This window comes from Quercus suber, unplaced genomic scaffold (assembly GCF_002906115.3).
Source record: "Quercus suber isolate HL8 unplaced genomic scaffold, Cork oak 2.0 scaffold_219, whole genome shotgun sequence".
NCBI classification, from domain to species: Eukaryota; Viridiplantae; Streptophyta; class Magnoliopsida; order Fagales; family Fagaceae; genus Quercus; species Quercus suber.
This window is the reverse complement of record NW_027069677.1, coordinates 394,258-410,054: the sequence shown is the minus strand read 5'-3', so window position 1 is coordinate 410,054 and position 15,797 is coordinate 394,258. Positions and strand designations below refer to the sequence as shown.

The following is a 15,797-nucleotide window of genomic DNA, read 5'->3' as shown; positions in this document are numbered from 1 at the left end:
ATGAGAGGCTAAAATGACAGCTGGTTGCAAAGTTTGTCATCATCAACATATATACTAAGGGATTTCTCTGAACACCCTGATTGTTCTTTATCAAATTGAACACATGCCAAGAACCATTTTACACGGTTTGTGATATCTGAAGATTGGAAATGTAAGCTTAAAATTCAGTGGATTTCTATTGTGCGTTATTAAAAATTCAGTAGATTTCTATAAGGGATTCAGCAAGTCCACTGCTTATGTTGTTCCAAACTTTGAATTGAAACTTGCCATGCAATTATATTCTTTTTCTCCTTCTCAGTTATTGAATTTCACAGAACAAAGTAAAATGAAAAAGAAGAAAAACGGAGAGAGAAAGCAACATAAACAGAGGCATTAATAAAACAAAATTCACAACAATCTCACAACTCACTCAATTTGCCAACTACTTCTCACATGGGCCATTAAAAAAAAAAAAAAAGTGAAGGGGTGGTAGGGAAATTGGGTATTGTAAATTCTTGTGGGTTTTGTGAAATCTACGCTTTTTTGTTTGTTTGTTTTTGATAATCTGTTTGTTTGTTTTTTAAACAAAGTGGATGTGCAAGTCGGCTATGTGGAGTCTAATTTTGTTTGATTCATATTATGGCCTGATCCTATACAAAATTGCTACAATTTTTAATAAGAGATTTTCTAAGGGTTTGGTATGTTGTTTCAAGAGAGAAAAACTATACTGTCGTATCTTTTTTTTTTTTTTTTTTTCTACAACTCCATAGACATAGATAAATTACCAAACTATGTAAATATTGTATTGTATGATTGTTTGGCGCATACTTTTTTCTATATTTTGCATCTCATGGATCTAAGAATTTTGTGTAGTCTCCCTCTCTTTCCAGAAATCTCAAACTGAAAATTATTTAACTCACGTTGTTGTTGTTGTTGTTGTTATTATTATTATTATTATTTTGCAGAAATTTATTTAAATAACGTTAAATCATTACAAAAGCATCCTGTGTGTTTTTTTATGATGTTTTAAGCATCAATTCTCTTGATCCTATATATAAAAGGAAAAACCCTTTCCCTTGTCAACTAAAATGATGCATCCATTAGAGTTTTGACATAAGAATACAGATTCACAAATATTCCTGAACATGCTTACAGTTAGCTTTTCACATAATAGTATAAAGAGAAAAAAAAAAACGTTTGTAATTTAACAATCACAGTTGGTATAACCGTATAAGTGGAGAAATTCAGATCTAAAAAACAAAAGTGAAACACAAAATCCAGGAAAAAAGCTTTATGTTGCTCTCCTTTCTCATCATCCAAATAGAAGTTGAAACACAAACTAAATATAATTTTTTCAAAAAAAACAAAGAATTCACACAAAGCATTGCATAAGATAAAAGAGAGGACCTTGAGTTTGCGGATCACGTTGTCAAGGTCTAGGAGACGAATATAGGCTTGAACAATTGGTGGTAAAAAAAACCTTTCCGTGTGCTCAGTTTGAGAAGAAAAAACAGTAGAAGAGACAATAATTGAAGAGGAAAACTTTCAGTATTGAGTTGGAGAGTTGAGGAAAGTTGTAGGAAGTTTCGTGATTGGGTTTGCCTTTACTTGATTACTCGAGTGCGTGCCTAGCAACCAGTGTAAAGCAGAGAGACAATACTTGAAGAGGAAAACTTTTACTATTGAATGGGAGAGACAATAATTGGACAGCTAAGGAAAGTTGTAGGAAGTTTCGTGAGTGGGTTTGCCTTGATTTGATTACTCGAGCGCATTCCTAGTGACCAGTATAAAGTGGAAAATTATTTCTTTATTTGGATAAGTACTTTAGTTAGTGGAAACAGACCAGATGAGAGTTGACTAGCTTTAAATGAAGTCCTGGGTTCTGTTAATGTTAGTGTTTAGGAAAATACCAGGAAGTTTTCTGATGATTAATGAGCCTTTTTTTTTTCTTTGATTTCCTTTTTTTTTTAATTAATGAAACGTAAGTTCGTCAATAGAGTCAATCAGATAGAAGCAATCCTCAGCCTGTATGAACGTACCCTTAAAGGTGGTTACTGGTGTGGTACTTGCCACAATGCTTCCGATGCCAAAGTCAGTATAAGAAGTTCCTTTAGAAGTAAACAATGTAATTGAACTGAATGAAAGAAATCTCTTAGTATCTATGTGTATGTATCTTGTACTTGACAATGTGTGGGCTTTATATAGGCTTTCATAGCTTCTTGTCGTTGAGGTAGTTATGGAGGTCTTAATGCTCCTCTTGGTAACACCTGGTGCTGTGTAATGTGACTTTAATGTGCTCCAACGGTTTATATAGTTGGCATTGTAACCGTTCTGGGTGTAATTGTGCTACATTGAATGGCCTTTTTGCCTTCGTCAATGATGTGGGATTTAGTTTTCTCGCCAGTGATATCTTCGTCTGTATCATGGACGTCGTCTTCGGTAAATGAATTCGTCAGTCCCGTCATTAATGAATAAAAGAGGGGCGGGGGCGACCATATATTACTTACCCCCTTGGGCGTGACTATAGAGACACCATCCGCTAGAAAATGTTGGATTGAGCCATATCTATTGTGATTGGGGTGCTATAGACCTCATCCTAGCACTCCAAGAGAGCTAGTAGTAAGGCGCAACGCATGAGTGTTCCCACCTCCTATCCCCGATACCCGCTAGGGTTCGAACAAGGGATCATTGCGCATATGCGCGGGCTCCTTACCGCTAGGCCACCCCTCTTGGGGCTTTTTTTCTTTAATTTCCTAGCACTTACTCCACTCGTAAAAATATAAAAACTATAACTTTATTTTGCTTTTATTATAATTTATTTTAATAGGTAGATAGTAGAAAGGAGAGGTGAAAGGTGAGAATTGAACCAAATAGATGGGACACCATAAAGGATATTATTATTGTACTAATTGCAAACTTACGCAATGTGCAGGAATAGATATATTACAAAACTAGAAAAATCAGCCGAACTCTTAGAGCATTCATAGTAAAGGAGTTAATTTTTTTAGCATTTTGCAACTCAAAAAGCTACTTTATCTATTTTAACAACTCACTTTACAATGCACCCAACATTAAACCTTTTATTTTTCACATAAGCTAAAAACTAATCATTTTTTAATCATTTCTCTCTCTCCCTTTTCTGTCACAATGTCACTCACCACATTCACAAACCCACAAGGTCATACCTCGACACTCACCTCCTCCACAACCAACCACCACAAGCTTGCATAAACCCATGGCCTCAACCTACAGCACACAGTGGCTCCTATTCTTTCTTTTTGACCTTATCTCACTTTCTCCCTCTCATCCTCTCTCGGTCTCAAACCATGGCACAACCAACCACTGAATCCACATATTAGACAGCAACTCACAGCACAACCAACCTAGCACCACAGATCAAACAGCAACCCACGACACAAGCTCAACCAACCACTAAACCGTCGTTATAGCTAGACACCAAACCACCATCGTTACCAAGCAACCCAAGCGAAAAAAAAAAACCCAGCACCACAACCACAACCCATAACCAATGGCTAGATCGACGGTGACACCCACAACCCACGACCCACAGCCAAACCGATGGTGACGCCATCAAGCACAACCAAACCCACAAATCTAACCACCACAACCAACAAAAACACACTGGAGCACAACCAACAAAAACCAATATCACAATCGGTGCATAGACCCACGAACTCATATCATGAATCCACGATCCACAACCGAAGCACATACGTGATAGACCTATGATCTCACAAACGCACGAACCGAAGCACAATCAAACCTAAATAATAGAGAAGTGAGAGAGGAGAGATAGGAAGGAATGAAAAAAAATGAGAGAGGAGGGAATAAATAAAGGTTTTTTATGTTTACCTTCTTGCTAGCTATTATTGATAACAACTTACTGTAGCATGAAACTAAAATATAGCTATAACTTTTTGTTATAGCAACTTTGTTGCAGGGCCTTTTTTGTGTGGTTGAGATGCTAAAATAACTTTTGAGTTATTTTAGCATCTTTATTGTGAGTGCTCTTAGACAAATAAAGAGCATTTTCTTTGGTTGAAGGTTATTTCCCAACCATAGAAAACCTTCTATGAGGAGGCTACATGCTATGTCTTGCCAAACAAATCATTCTAATTGTGACCTATACATGAGTTCACATATATAATATGTAATGACATAAGAATTATAAGGTTTGCAGTAGCATGCATATAGGCAATACGGGTGTAGATTTTACCCTACAATCTATTAAATAGCAAAAATTAGAAGCATATATCACTAAAGAAGTCCAACAAGTCCAACATCGAGGGGCCAACCAACATATATCACTAAACAAAAATTGGCCTAATCATTATTTATTTTATAAAACTTTTTTTTTTTTGGGATTAAAAGAGTTGCTTCAAGAATGGGGCAAAATTTGCTAAATAGTACATTTTAAGGAAAATTTTAGGTGGATAGTACGAGAGCGAAGTTATTTCCAATCCAAAATCAAGTTTAACAAACTCGAGTTCCAATCCAAAATCAAGTTTATCAAACTCGAGTTTTAATTAGTTTTAGGTTGCGTGGTAGTCTGACGTTATATAATAAATTGGAACTCGAGTTTACTAAACTTGATTTTGGGTTGAAACTCGAGTTTGACAAATTCAAGTTCCAAAAAAAGTATACATAACAAAATAACTTTAGTCACATGCTATTCACCTAAATTTTTCCTTAAAAAAAAAAAAAAATACTATTTAGCAAATTTTGCCTCAAGAATGGGCATGTAGAGAATGCTATAGATGCAAACATTTTTACAATTTTTTTTTCAAACTGTTGATGTTGTAAGTGGTTATTGATAAATGAAAAAGTGATGTTAGTGGTGGAGCCAAATGAAAACCAATAAAAAGTTGACCACAACATCAGTTTGTAAAAATGTTATAAAATAGTTTGTGACTGTATCATTACTCTTCTTTTACAAATTATACCAATCCATAAGATTTAATAATACACATATTAAATTAACTAGGTGTACTACTATGTTTTATTTGATCAAGGAAATAGACCAAATGAGAGCTGGAATAAGTGCCAATAATGAAACTAAATCACAGCTAGCAAAATTATATTTTGAAGTTAAAATTAATTAAGTAAATGCATGAGGCCAAAATTATATTAGTTTCCAATTTTTATCGATTGAATCGGCAATTTTTACATTTGAACCATTGATTTTTATAGTTTTTATCGAGCCAGTTAAGGATCTGATTCCTGATTGAAATGGTCGTTTTGATCTGGCTTTTAAAACCATGGCCATAGTTACCATGGGCAATAAATTCTGGGAGTCTTTTTGTCTTTCCGAGTATGGGGTACATCATCAAGGTTTCCTTCTCCACTAGGTCTAGCTCCATCATAATCATCACGGTTACGCTTGACTTTGTGACATTCCACTACTACTGCCAAATTGTTGAAATTATATATGATGGGGAACATCAAAGCCCTCATAAGGAGTGATGCTCTTGTTGCTATACTGGGCCATTGTTCGGTCAATATCTTCTATGTCTTTCTTGTATATCATATAGAATCCGCATTTTTTTTTAATCTCCAAGTTTGGACCTTTGGTTTTAATTTTAATTCCAATCTGATTGAATACATTTGCATCACCATTCACCAATAATTTATATGATTTCTCGTCGAAGAATTGAGGAGTCATATAGAGTAGCCAAAGGTGATATGATAAAACATTAGGAATTGTGCTAATGTCTGGTGCAGGAAACATTCTTCTTTACCCAATTGTGTTTTTTCTCCACCTTTTTTTTCCCAGTAGTTTTGACGTAAGTCACCCAATAGATTTAAAATTAATGTTTGCGTGATATCTCATATTGAAAATCTTCCACAACTATAAAATTGGAAGTGAATCTGGAAAAAAAAAAAAAATTCACTCTTTAAAATCCAAAATCTGAAGTAACAAAAATTAAGAAAATAGGAAAAACATATCAAAAGTGTTACATATACAACATTTTCACAACAAATTTATATGGTAAGTTGTTATTAACTTTTATTTGAACTATATATATATATATACAAAAAAAAAATTGACAAAACTTTTTACACCTGTTGATGTGGCAGATTGATATTGATAAGTAAAAAAGAAGTGATACTAGTGGTTGATCTAGATGAGAACTAGTAAAAGTTTGCCTACTCAACTGTTGTGAAAAATATTTTAAATTTTTTGTGTTTTTTTTTTTTTTGGAGAAGTGATACATTCACAACAAAGCCTAGGTGTTAAGTTGTTACTAGTTCTAATTTGAACCCATTGTTGAAATTACTTTTTTAACTCACCAATAATAGCCAATAACAACTTACTACTTAAAATTTGTTGTGAAAAATATTATGAACATAGCATCTCTCTCTCTCATTTGATAAAAAAAATATTTTATTTATTGGCTAATATTTAGCCTTAATTAATATTGGTTAAAATTTGGGGGTATTTTGTACTTTGGGGCTTTAGGTGATCACCACAATTGCCTATATTATATAGCTAGCCTGAGTGCTGTTTATTTGACACACTCACACACACAACATAGCATGCACACTCACAAAAAAGTCACGGTCTTTATTTTATTTATTCATTTATTTGCTAAGTACCTTTAATGAAGAATTAGTCTTCAAGCTTGCCCACTTTCTACTTTCTTAGAAAGAGTACAGCGGCATATGACTCCTCCATTGAAGTTTTGTTTGATATTGCTTTCTTCAAATTATATGTAGTGTGGACGGAATGATTGTTTTTAGAGGAAATGGATGGCGAATAATGCACACAGTAACTTTCACTAAAAATTTTATCCGCTGTGTACATTCATTCTTCACCTTTATAGTGTTTAACCATGGTCCACTCTCTAACTTCTAAGTTGTTGTTGTTTATTTTTTTTATTTTTTACTTCAGTGTTTAACCTAATGGTGACCAGTGGCGACTCCAGAAATTTTTTTCAGGGTGTTCCTAAAAATTTTTCCCATGAATTTTTTTTTTTGGACACGTGGTTTTCTTATCAAATATTTGTCCATAATTCTAGCAAAAAAAAATAAACAATAAACTATAAGTTCATTTGAAATAGTAATAAAATTATTAATTATTCTTGTTTAGTTGTTTCATTAATTTGTTTGTCTTTTATAAACTATAATTTGTTATATTATTGTTTCATTAATTATAAAATTATTAATTATTATTTAGCCTAACATAGTAACATAATTTAATTTGTTTGTCTTTTATAATATATTAATTAATTAAATCATTATTTATTATTTATTAGTTACTTTCTCCAATTAATTATTAGTTGCACTAGCACAAAGCCACACACCCACGTACATTTACCCCGGCCCCATGCCCCCATTCACATCCCCCAAAATTCAACAGACAAGCTCAATGGCCCATGGCCCCAATCACAAGACTAGAACCAATCAGAAAAAACCAATTAATTGTACCTCACCAACCAAAAGACACCAACACAACAATTAATTTATGTGCACCAATGCTAGCCCCAACACCAACGGATAACTCCAAAAATAAGGCAAATATTAATAAAAATTTATAAAGCAAACTAGGCAAAAGCAACAGACAAATGACAATTTGAGTTCAAAGTCTTAGAGAGAGAGAGGCAAAAGCAACAGACAAATGACGAGAGAGAGAGAGAGAGAGAGTTTGAGTCAGTGTCATTTTTTTACTTTCATTCTTCCCTCTTCAAATAAAGAGCAGAGAGACTAAAATAGAGTCACAGAGATGAAATACCTGAGGCGCAGCGCCGTCAGGCACAGTGGCGAGGTGAGGAACTGAGGAAGACCGATCAGGCAGGCGGGGGGTAGCACGTCGAGGTATAGCTTCCGTTTGAATGGGAGATCGAGTTTGAGCCTTTGAGGCCCGATCTGGCGATCTCCTACATTCCGTTGGTTGCGTCTGTGAAGTTTTTGCGTCTGTGAAGTGTTTGAAGCCCGATCTAATTTCAGTACATTAGGTTAAGGGTTTTTTTTTTTTTTTTTGGAGAATCTGTGGGTTATTGGGTTTGCTACCATCTGTTGGGCTTGATGCTGGGCTTGCTGTGGGCTTGCCGTCTGTTGTTTTTTTTTTTTTTTTTTTTTTTTAGTTCAATTTTTTTTTGGTTTTTTTTTTGCTTAAATGTAGAACAAATAAAATTTTTGTTTAGGGTGTTCCCAATTTTTTTTAGAGGGTAAACAAATAAAAAAAAATTTAATTATTATATATAAATTTTTTTTTTTTCAGTTCAGGGTGTTCCTGGGAACACCCTGAAATGAACGTGGCGTCGCCACTGATGGTGACCATCCCACTTTTCACACTTTTGAAAAGAGGTAGATATGACACACCAACACAGATTAACCTAATGGTGACGGCTATATCGTATGAGCAAGAAGACAGTAGGATGCAAAGTAATTTCTGATTACCAGATCCTTGGAATATTCTCTTTCTTTCATTAATACTCTTTGGATGAACAAGCTAGTCTGGCTAAATGGTTTAATCTTTCATTAAAATCAACTTGGACTTAGTCGGATACCTACTAGACACATTGGATGGTCTAGTTTCTATCATCTTTGCAATTCTCTGAGATTTCCTGTATTTGTTCTTTTGCCGTTATAGTTTTCAAAAGCAGAAGTTTACTATTATTTTTATTTTTCTTCTAAATATGTACTGAAAAGATTTCAGTCTAGGACCATTCAATCATTAATTTATTTTTATTATGTAAAGCAACTTAGATTAAATCTACAATCCAATGTCACAGTAAGGGTAGAATGTCAGCACATATCATTTAACTGACATTTTTTAGTATTTTCAATGAAGACATTCGAGGTTCAAATCATTCCCACACTATTGTAATTATCAAATTAAAAAAAAGGGGGGGGGGGATAAGAAGACAAAGAAGTGTAATAGAATATTTTGCGATCTCGTTCTAAATGCTATCATTTAATATATAATGATAAATTGTAGTTGAAATTGATGTGTCTAATTTATTTTTTTTCTTTTTGGTTAAACATTCACAGGAGTGTTCAAAATGCCTCCAAAGCGACTGTTGTCTCATTATAAGGTTGACGCTCGCACTTATTACAACATCATGCAATGCAGAGGATATGCTACTGCGCCTTGCAGTTCTTTTACATTTTTTTGGTCCTAATTGAACAAGTCATGCATAACTATCATTTAATGCATAATTCACAACGAATTTCTAACTTTTTTCATATAATTATCTTTTGCAGAATATGATTCAAATTTCGAGTTGATGATGAATAAGCAAGAGTTCAACATCCCCTATCACCCAATGATCCATGATTGGGCTTTTACAGATACTCATTGCATATTATTCGCTAATAGAATCAGGCTTGATGTTGTTGGTAATGAAATGCACATAAAGCAAATGACTTTTACTCCATTGTTGTGGCTCTCTGATCTCTTTAATTTGTTCTCTAATAGCATTAGTTCATACATATGTGCATTTTAAAGTTCATGAGATAATGATATAGAATGATTGTTAAGCTTTAGTATGAAGTATTCTTTTAATGGCACCACCATTTGATTTGTTAATTATTCATGCGAAAGAAATGATAAAACTAGGAGGTTTACAAAATTTTTTTTTCAAATTCTTATTAAATTGTTCTCAATTATACTATTTTGATATATGGATTAGCAAGAAAAATGATGAGTACTAATTACTTTTAGACCCCCACCCCCCCAAAAAAAAAGATGTACAAGTAGGCATGTTGTGCTCTGTATAATCATGTTCAAATGGCAAATTTAATTGAGTTTGATAATAATAAATCTAGCTATTCTCTTCTAGCAATAAGAAATGACTTGTGGAAATTAAAAGAAAAGAATAAATTGTAACATTTTAAGTGGCAAATTTGATGAAGATTTTATAAAATGATAGCGCTATGAAAATAATGAGATGAACTGTATAATTAAAGTGCAGGTTCAATGGCAGCAGTGTGTGGAATATCTCCAATGATATCAGTGATCAGTGAACCCAAGTAAGCCCACATTTCCCAAAAATTTGCTTCCTCGATTTCCAAATAAATCTGGTAAAGCTCAAGATTGGAGAGTGCCTGTTGAAGCTCCTTCACAGTTTTGGTTGCTACAAGTTGGCAATGCTTTTGATATAAAGGATGTGAGTGGGAATTCAGAGATCAAAATACATGCTGCCACTTGTTTATACCAGTGGTTCAACTTTCAAAAAGTATTTGGTCCGTAGTTTTTTAACAAGTCTAGTTATTTGCTTTGGCAAGTTCTGAATTTTTCTCTTTTTTGATCTGTCAAGATCTTTGAAAGCAGCTCAATTGAATGACATAGTTAATATTTCTGCCCTTTAGTGACTTGAGAGGCCTAAAATAAGAGTTGGGCCAATGTAGAAACTACCACAAGTGAGATTATCCTAGGCCCAAAACTGAGAAACTGTAAGAAATCAATTCATTTTCATTTTCTCTACCCTTTCCTCCTTGTCCACATGGTAGAGCACATGAGTTCCAAATACTGGATAAGATAATCTGTATTCAATCTAATACAAATATAAAGCAAAAAGTCCTTGAGACTTCCAAGGCCTAACAGGACTAAACACCAACTCAGGCTTAAACGTCCACAAGGTTACTATGGAAAATAAAATTCTTTGAGACTTCTAAGAACAAACCCCCTAGTGTTCTACTTGATTATCAAATCTAGTGTTCTGATGTGAATAATACAGAGGATCCACGTATTGTGGCAACTGTAATTCACAGAGCATACTAATCAGGACAATAATCAAAGTATACTGATCAAAGGAGTGAGAAACTTGTTGTATGGCTTTGATACCAACTATGTATGTAGACAGCAGGGAGTGTAAGAAGATTATGGAATAGAGGAATTATAGAAACTGGTAAACATACAGCAGGGAGTGTAAGAAGATTATGGAATAGAGGAGTTATAGAAACTGGTGGTAAACCACGTATCCTACTAGAAAAGTGTAAAAGATAGTATGGATATAAGGATTAAAACTCAGAACAAGATACAATAAAGCAAACGATATTATTAGATTTAAGAGCTTTTTTACATCAGACATATAGGACTCAGGTTGGTTATGGAGGCTTCTCCTAACTCTCTCTTGCCTCCTTAGAATTACAAGGACTCTATTTATAGACAAAACAGAATACATAATACACGTGTCCATAACAAAGGTAGGGGTCTGGCTGAAGAATCTTCTGGGAGATAAGGATCTGCCATCACCTTGTCTTCATATGACTCTGAAGAGGTGAAGCTTGGCAACAAGTGTCATGCTACGTAGGGGCCTATGTGTAGGAGTGGATTTCTTCAGAGATATGTTTCTGACAAAGGAATAGATAGTGAACAGTAACGGGTGAAGGATTACGTCTGAAGACGTTTCTAGGACTTTGTGTTGCAAAAAAAAAAAAAAAAAAAAAAAAAAAAAATTTTTTACAATAATAATGCTATTTAATCCCATCCATCTCTTCCTTGAAACCATTCTTCATCAACGTCATCTGGATCATGATTGAGATAGTAAGGGTCATCGTATCCTACAAGAGGATTAGGCATTTTCCAATGATCTTCATGTGACCATTGTTGTCTGCAGATGTCTGGATCAGTTGGTATTATTTCAGGGAGGATTCCTTTGTTAAGGGATTCAGCCATGGTGAGTGCATGATAACTAAATACCCAATGAACATCTGAATGTGTGTGGAGAGTACCATCTGAATTAGTAACCCAATTCATTTCTGAAGAGTGAAGAATTCCATCTGCCTAGATATCATTTTTAGAATTCAGCTTGGCTACCAGACATGCTGAGGTGACTTTGTGACCAAATCTTGGATGTTCTATTTTTGGATACATTGTCCATTCACCATTATGAGCATCATTTTTCAGGATTTCAAACCAGAATTTGTGAAAATATTTATTTCCATGAGGAAAAATGTATCTATAGAATTTTGGTTCAAAATGAAGACATAGGTAATACTCATTGAGTAAATACCACATGTAAAGGTAATGTGCAACATTCCAATTGGTTACCCAAAAGGTAAAAAGGGTTTTCCATGGTTGGTCTATATCAGGAAAAACAGCTAGAAAGTGACACTGGTGTTTTTGATGATATTCATGAAGGGTTCTAATGATTCTTTTGGATCTGGCTTGAAGGGTCAAAGTTTTTATCTGGTCTTTTATTTCTGGAGAGAGGGTGTCTATCATAGTAAGGATATCATTAGGTTCTGCAACGGGAGGGTTTGAGGATGAGGATGGATTAGTAATAGGATATACACACAAGGGTGGAGGAATAATGGTGGTGTTAAGGGCAGGAGGCTTTCTAGAAAGATAATCAGTGATGAGATTATCTTTGCCTTTGATGTGTTTTACTTGAAAAGACCATTGTGAAAACTAATTTAACCATCTGAGTAACTGAGGGTGTGGAAGCATTTTCCTTTTGAACTAGAGCATTTTGGGAAAAGAGGACATGTCCATTTCTACTAGAAAATTATGCCCAATAAGATGGAACTAGAATTTTTCAATCCCATGTTTGACTGCTAGAATCTCTTTGAAAGTGGAGTGGTAATGAAGTTCTGAAGGCTGAAATGCACCACTTTTATATCCACAAATGTTTCTTTTGCCATTAAGTTCCTCAAAAAGGGCTGCTGCCCAATATTCATCACTAGCATCTGTCTGCAATATCCATTTACCTGGGCCTGGAATCTGCAAAGGGGGGAGCTTTTCTGCTAATTTCTTTAGCTGTTGGACTGCTTCTGTATGAACAGAATTCCATTCTGGAGATGATTTCTTCAATAATTGAGCCAAACAATTCTTGTACTTGAAAATCTTTGGGATGAAATCTGACATATAATTTACAATTCCAAGGAACTGTTGTATTTACTTAGCACTTGTGAGCTTATCTGGAAATTCACCAAGAGAGATAGCTATGTGAGGCTGTAAAGTATACTTCCCTTCTGAAATATTTACTCCCAAAAAGTCTATGGAAGACTGTCCTATAACCATTTTCTTTTCTGAAAGCATTACCCCTTGTGATCTTACCAAATTGTAGAATTCAGTGAGCAACTTTTCATGAGACTCTTCGTCCTTTGAGAACAAAAGGATATCATCTACATAGATTAATGCATTTGTCAAGAGGGGCTGGAACAGAGTTACCATTGCTTTTTGAAATTGGGATGGAGCATTTTTAAGGCCAAAAGACATGACTGTCCATTGATAATGATGGTCTGGGATGCAGAATGCCGTCTTGTATCTTTCTTCTGGATGGATTCCTAGTTGCCAAAATCCTGCTTTAAGATCAAATTTTGAGAATACTTTAGCATTTGAAAGATGCTAGAACAGAGCACTCTTATTTGGCAAGGGAAATTTGTCATCTGCAAGGAAATGGTTGAGATCCTGATAATTGATCACCAATCTGAGTTTTCCACACACTTGCTCAGCATGTTTGTTAACATAGAAAGCTTCACATGCCCATGAAGAAGTTGTGGGTTCAATAAGTCCTTCAGAAAGGAGGGTAGATAGCTCTTGCTAGGCCAAAGTCAAGTGTTCTGGGTTCATGCCTCTGTGACTGGCTTTTGTGGGGTTGACATCTTCATTCTTTTTGAAGGGTAAGCTAATGAAGAAATTTGGATTTTTCCACAAAGGATTTGGATTTTTAAGGAGGAATTCAGAGTGACTGTTTGCACAACAATCATTGATAATCTGGAATCTTATAGGATCAAAAGGATCAACTGTGAATAAATGGGGAACTTGGGTCCAAGTGAGAAGGTGTTGTTTATGCATAAGTCCTTTTGAAGACCATCTGAGGCTAGGTATTTGATGAAAGAGGTCAAATCCTATAAGAAGATCTCTTCCTGTAAGAGGGGAGCCAAGAACTTGGTGTTTGATAGTGAGTGTTGGGAAGATTCTGATGAAGATGGGCTTACTTTTTAGGGTAATCAAAAATGTTTCTCCATTTGCTGCTTTGAACATCTGATGATGAGATAACCAGCATTCTTTGGGTACTATCTTAGGATGAAGAATTGTTGCTGCTGCTCCTGTATCAAATAATGCTATTACTGGGATGGGTCTGGCATAGGTATCAAGAAGGATGTTTACTTGGGCTATAGGTGTAGGACTGGTTAAGGGAGCTATAATGGGCTGGGATGTAAAGATGGTTTGAATTTCTGGGTCTGAATCTTCTTCATTGTCTAAGTCTGATTCTTCCTTAGAAGTAGAATAAGCCATGACTGCTAAGGCTTGAGGGGAGTATTCATCATCCAATGAAAATAGGGACTCTACGTCTGAAAAAGGAGTATTATCTGCATGAATCTGTGCCTGCTCCAAAAGTTTTGCTGATTTCTCTCGTTTTGGACAATTTTTTGCAAAGTGGCCTGGTCTTCTACATACAAAACAGATTTTTGAGGTTTTTTCTTTGAACTGCTTTTTTATGAGAAATTTCCATTTCTTCTTGCGAAAAGATTTCTTCTTATGACTTGTATGATGCCTTTTTTTCCAGGAATATTTTTTGAAATGATCTCCCTTTTTTGTTGGACAGGTACAAATCCTTGTCATAACACTTGATCTGCAAATCTTTCTTTTTACAATTATCCTTGAGTTTGCCATGGATCTTGTTGATTTCTGAAAGAAATTTTCTCTAGTTGTAGAGTTTCTCTAGGGCAATGAGCACATGCTGATAAATTTCTCCCAAGGAAGTTTGCTACAATGTTATTTTTTGGAGATTCATCATGCGAAGAGTTTCATCTCCCAATGTTTGTGGAAGGGAATTGAGGAAAGTGTATTTGGCATTGACATCATCCATGCCATTGAAAGAGTAGTATCTTCTTGACATCCTGTCAAAATGTTTCTCTAAATCTTTTCGTTCAAATGAACAACATTTCATCAATAGGAATTCTTCTCGTGCTACATCAGTGTAGTGAGTCACAGATCTAAGAAACTCATTATGGATTATTGTGAAAAAATCCTCCAAGGCATTACATTGAGCAGCCTGTCTTCGCCTGTACTTTCCTAGATTAATCCACCATTCTCTCAATCTTCCTGTAATCCTTGCAACAAACTTAGTAATAATTTGAGACACAGTGGCATTTGGTGCTTGGAGTTCTGCTATACACCAGGAGTACATGTTAAAAAATTCTTCATGCCATTTAGAAGGGGGAATATTATCAAGAGTGAACAGATGTTTGGAGTCAGTGGTTGATAAATAAGTCAATCTGGTTTAGTAATCTGGGATAATAGGTGGTGGAGGGGGAGGCTGTTTAGGTCGAAGAACATCATCTTCTTCTTCTACTTTCGGTTATGTATTAGTCATGAATACTTCCTCTAGACCAAGATCTGATAGGTCTAATTCAGAATCCTCAATTACAGGGAGCACAAAGGGTTCTCTTGAATCAGCAAGGGTGAGAGTTTTGAGGAATGATGAAATTGGGTTTGGGGGGTCAGGGTCTACTGCCAACATGTTCATGTCTAGAAGCCTTGAGGAAGCACCAACAGTTGGATCAGGAGGTTGATACAAAGGTTCTTTGTCTTTCTTGGTTGGAAAAGGTACAGTTTGTGGTTTATTTTGAGGCTCAAGTTGAGGTGGAATATTGTAGGTTATGGCAGGGAAAATTTCGCTTGGCTTGAAAGGATTATGGTCTGGATGTGTTATGGCTAATGGTTGAAGACTTTGATAAGGAGAGATTGGGGAAAAAGGAGAGGTCAATGGTACGGTCAAGTCTTTATATAACGATTGGTGAGGCTGAAGGGGCATATGAACATGTATCAGAGGAGTCTGAGGTGTTCTTTCTGTGATCCGTCCATGGATTGGAGTTGTAGCAACAACTACCTTCTTTCT

At 35.2% G+C, this 15,797-nt stretch overlaps 1 protein-coding gene and 1 long non-coding RNA gene across 9 annotated transcripts in view; one reads left to right on the top strand and one right to left on the bottom strand.

The window, feature by feature from the left end:
• LOC112025397 (disease resistance protein Roq1) overlaps positions 1-15,797 on the bottom strand; it is a 40,249-nt gene that overhangs the window by 21,074 nt on the left and 3,378 nt on the right. For 6 of the 7 annotated variants that reach the window (XM_065779870.1, XM_065779872.1, XM_065779868.1 and 3 more), the window contains exon 1: positions 1,387-1,685. The exons of the other annotated variant lie outside the window; for it this stretch is intronic. The gene's annotated coding sequence lies outside the window, so the exon portion shown is untranslated. Of the gene's footprint in view, positions 1-1,386; positions 1,686-15,797 lie in introns of those variants that run through there. 7 annotated transcript variants of the gene reach the window in all.
• LOC136070217 (uncharacterized) lies at positions 7,573-10,456 on the top strand. Of its 2 annotated transcripts, none has more exons than XR_010631509.1 (4): positions 7,573-7,815; positions 8,995-9,038; positions 9,208-9,342; positions 9,918-10,456. It is a non-coding gene; the product is annotated as an uncharacterized LOC136070217 (long non-coding RNA). The 2 variants fall into 2 exon arrangements; XR_010631510.1 differs by having other exon boundaries at positions 9,913-10,456.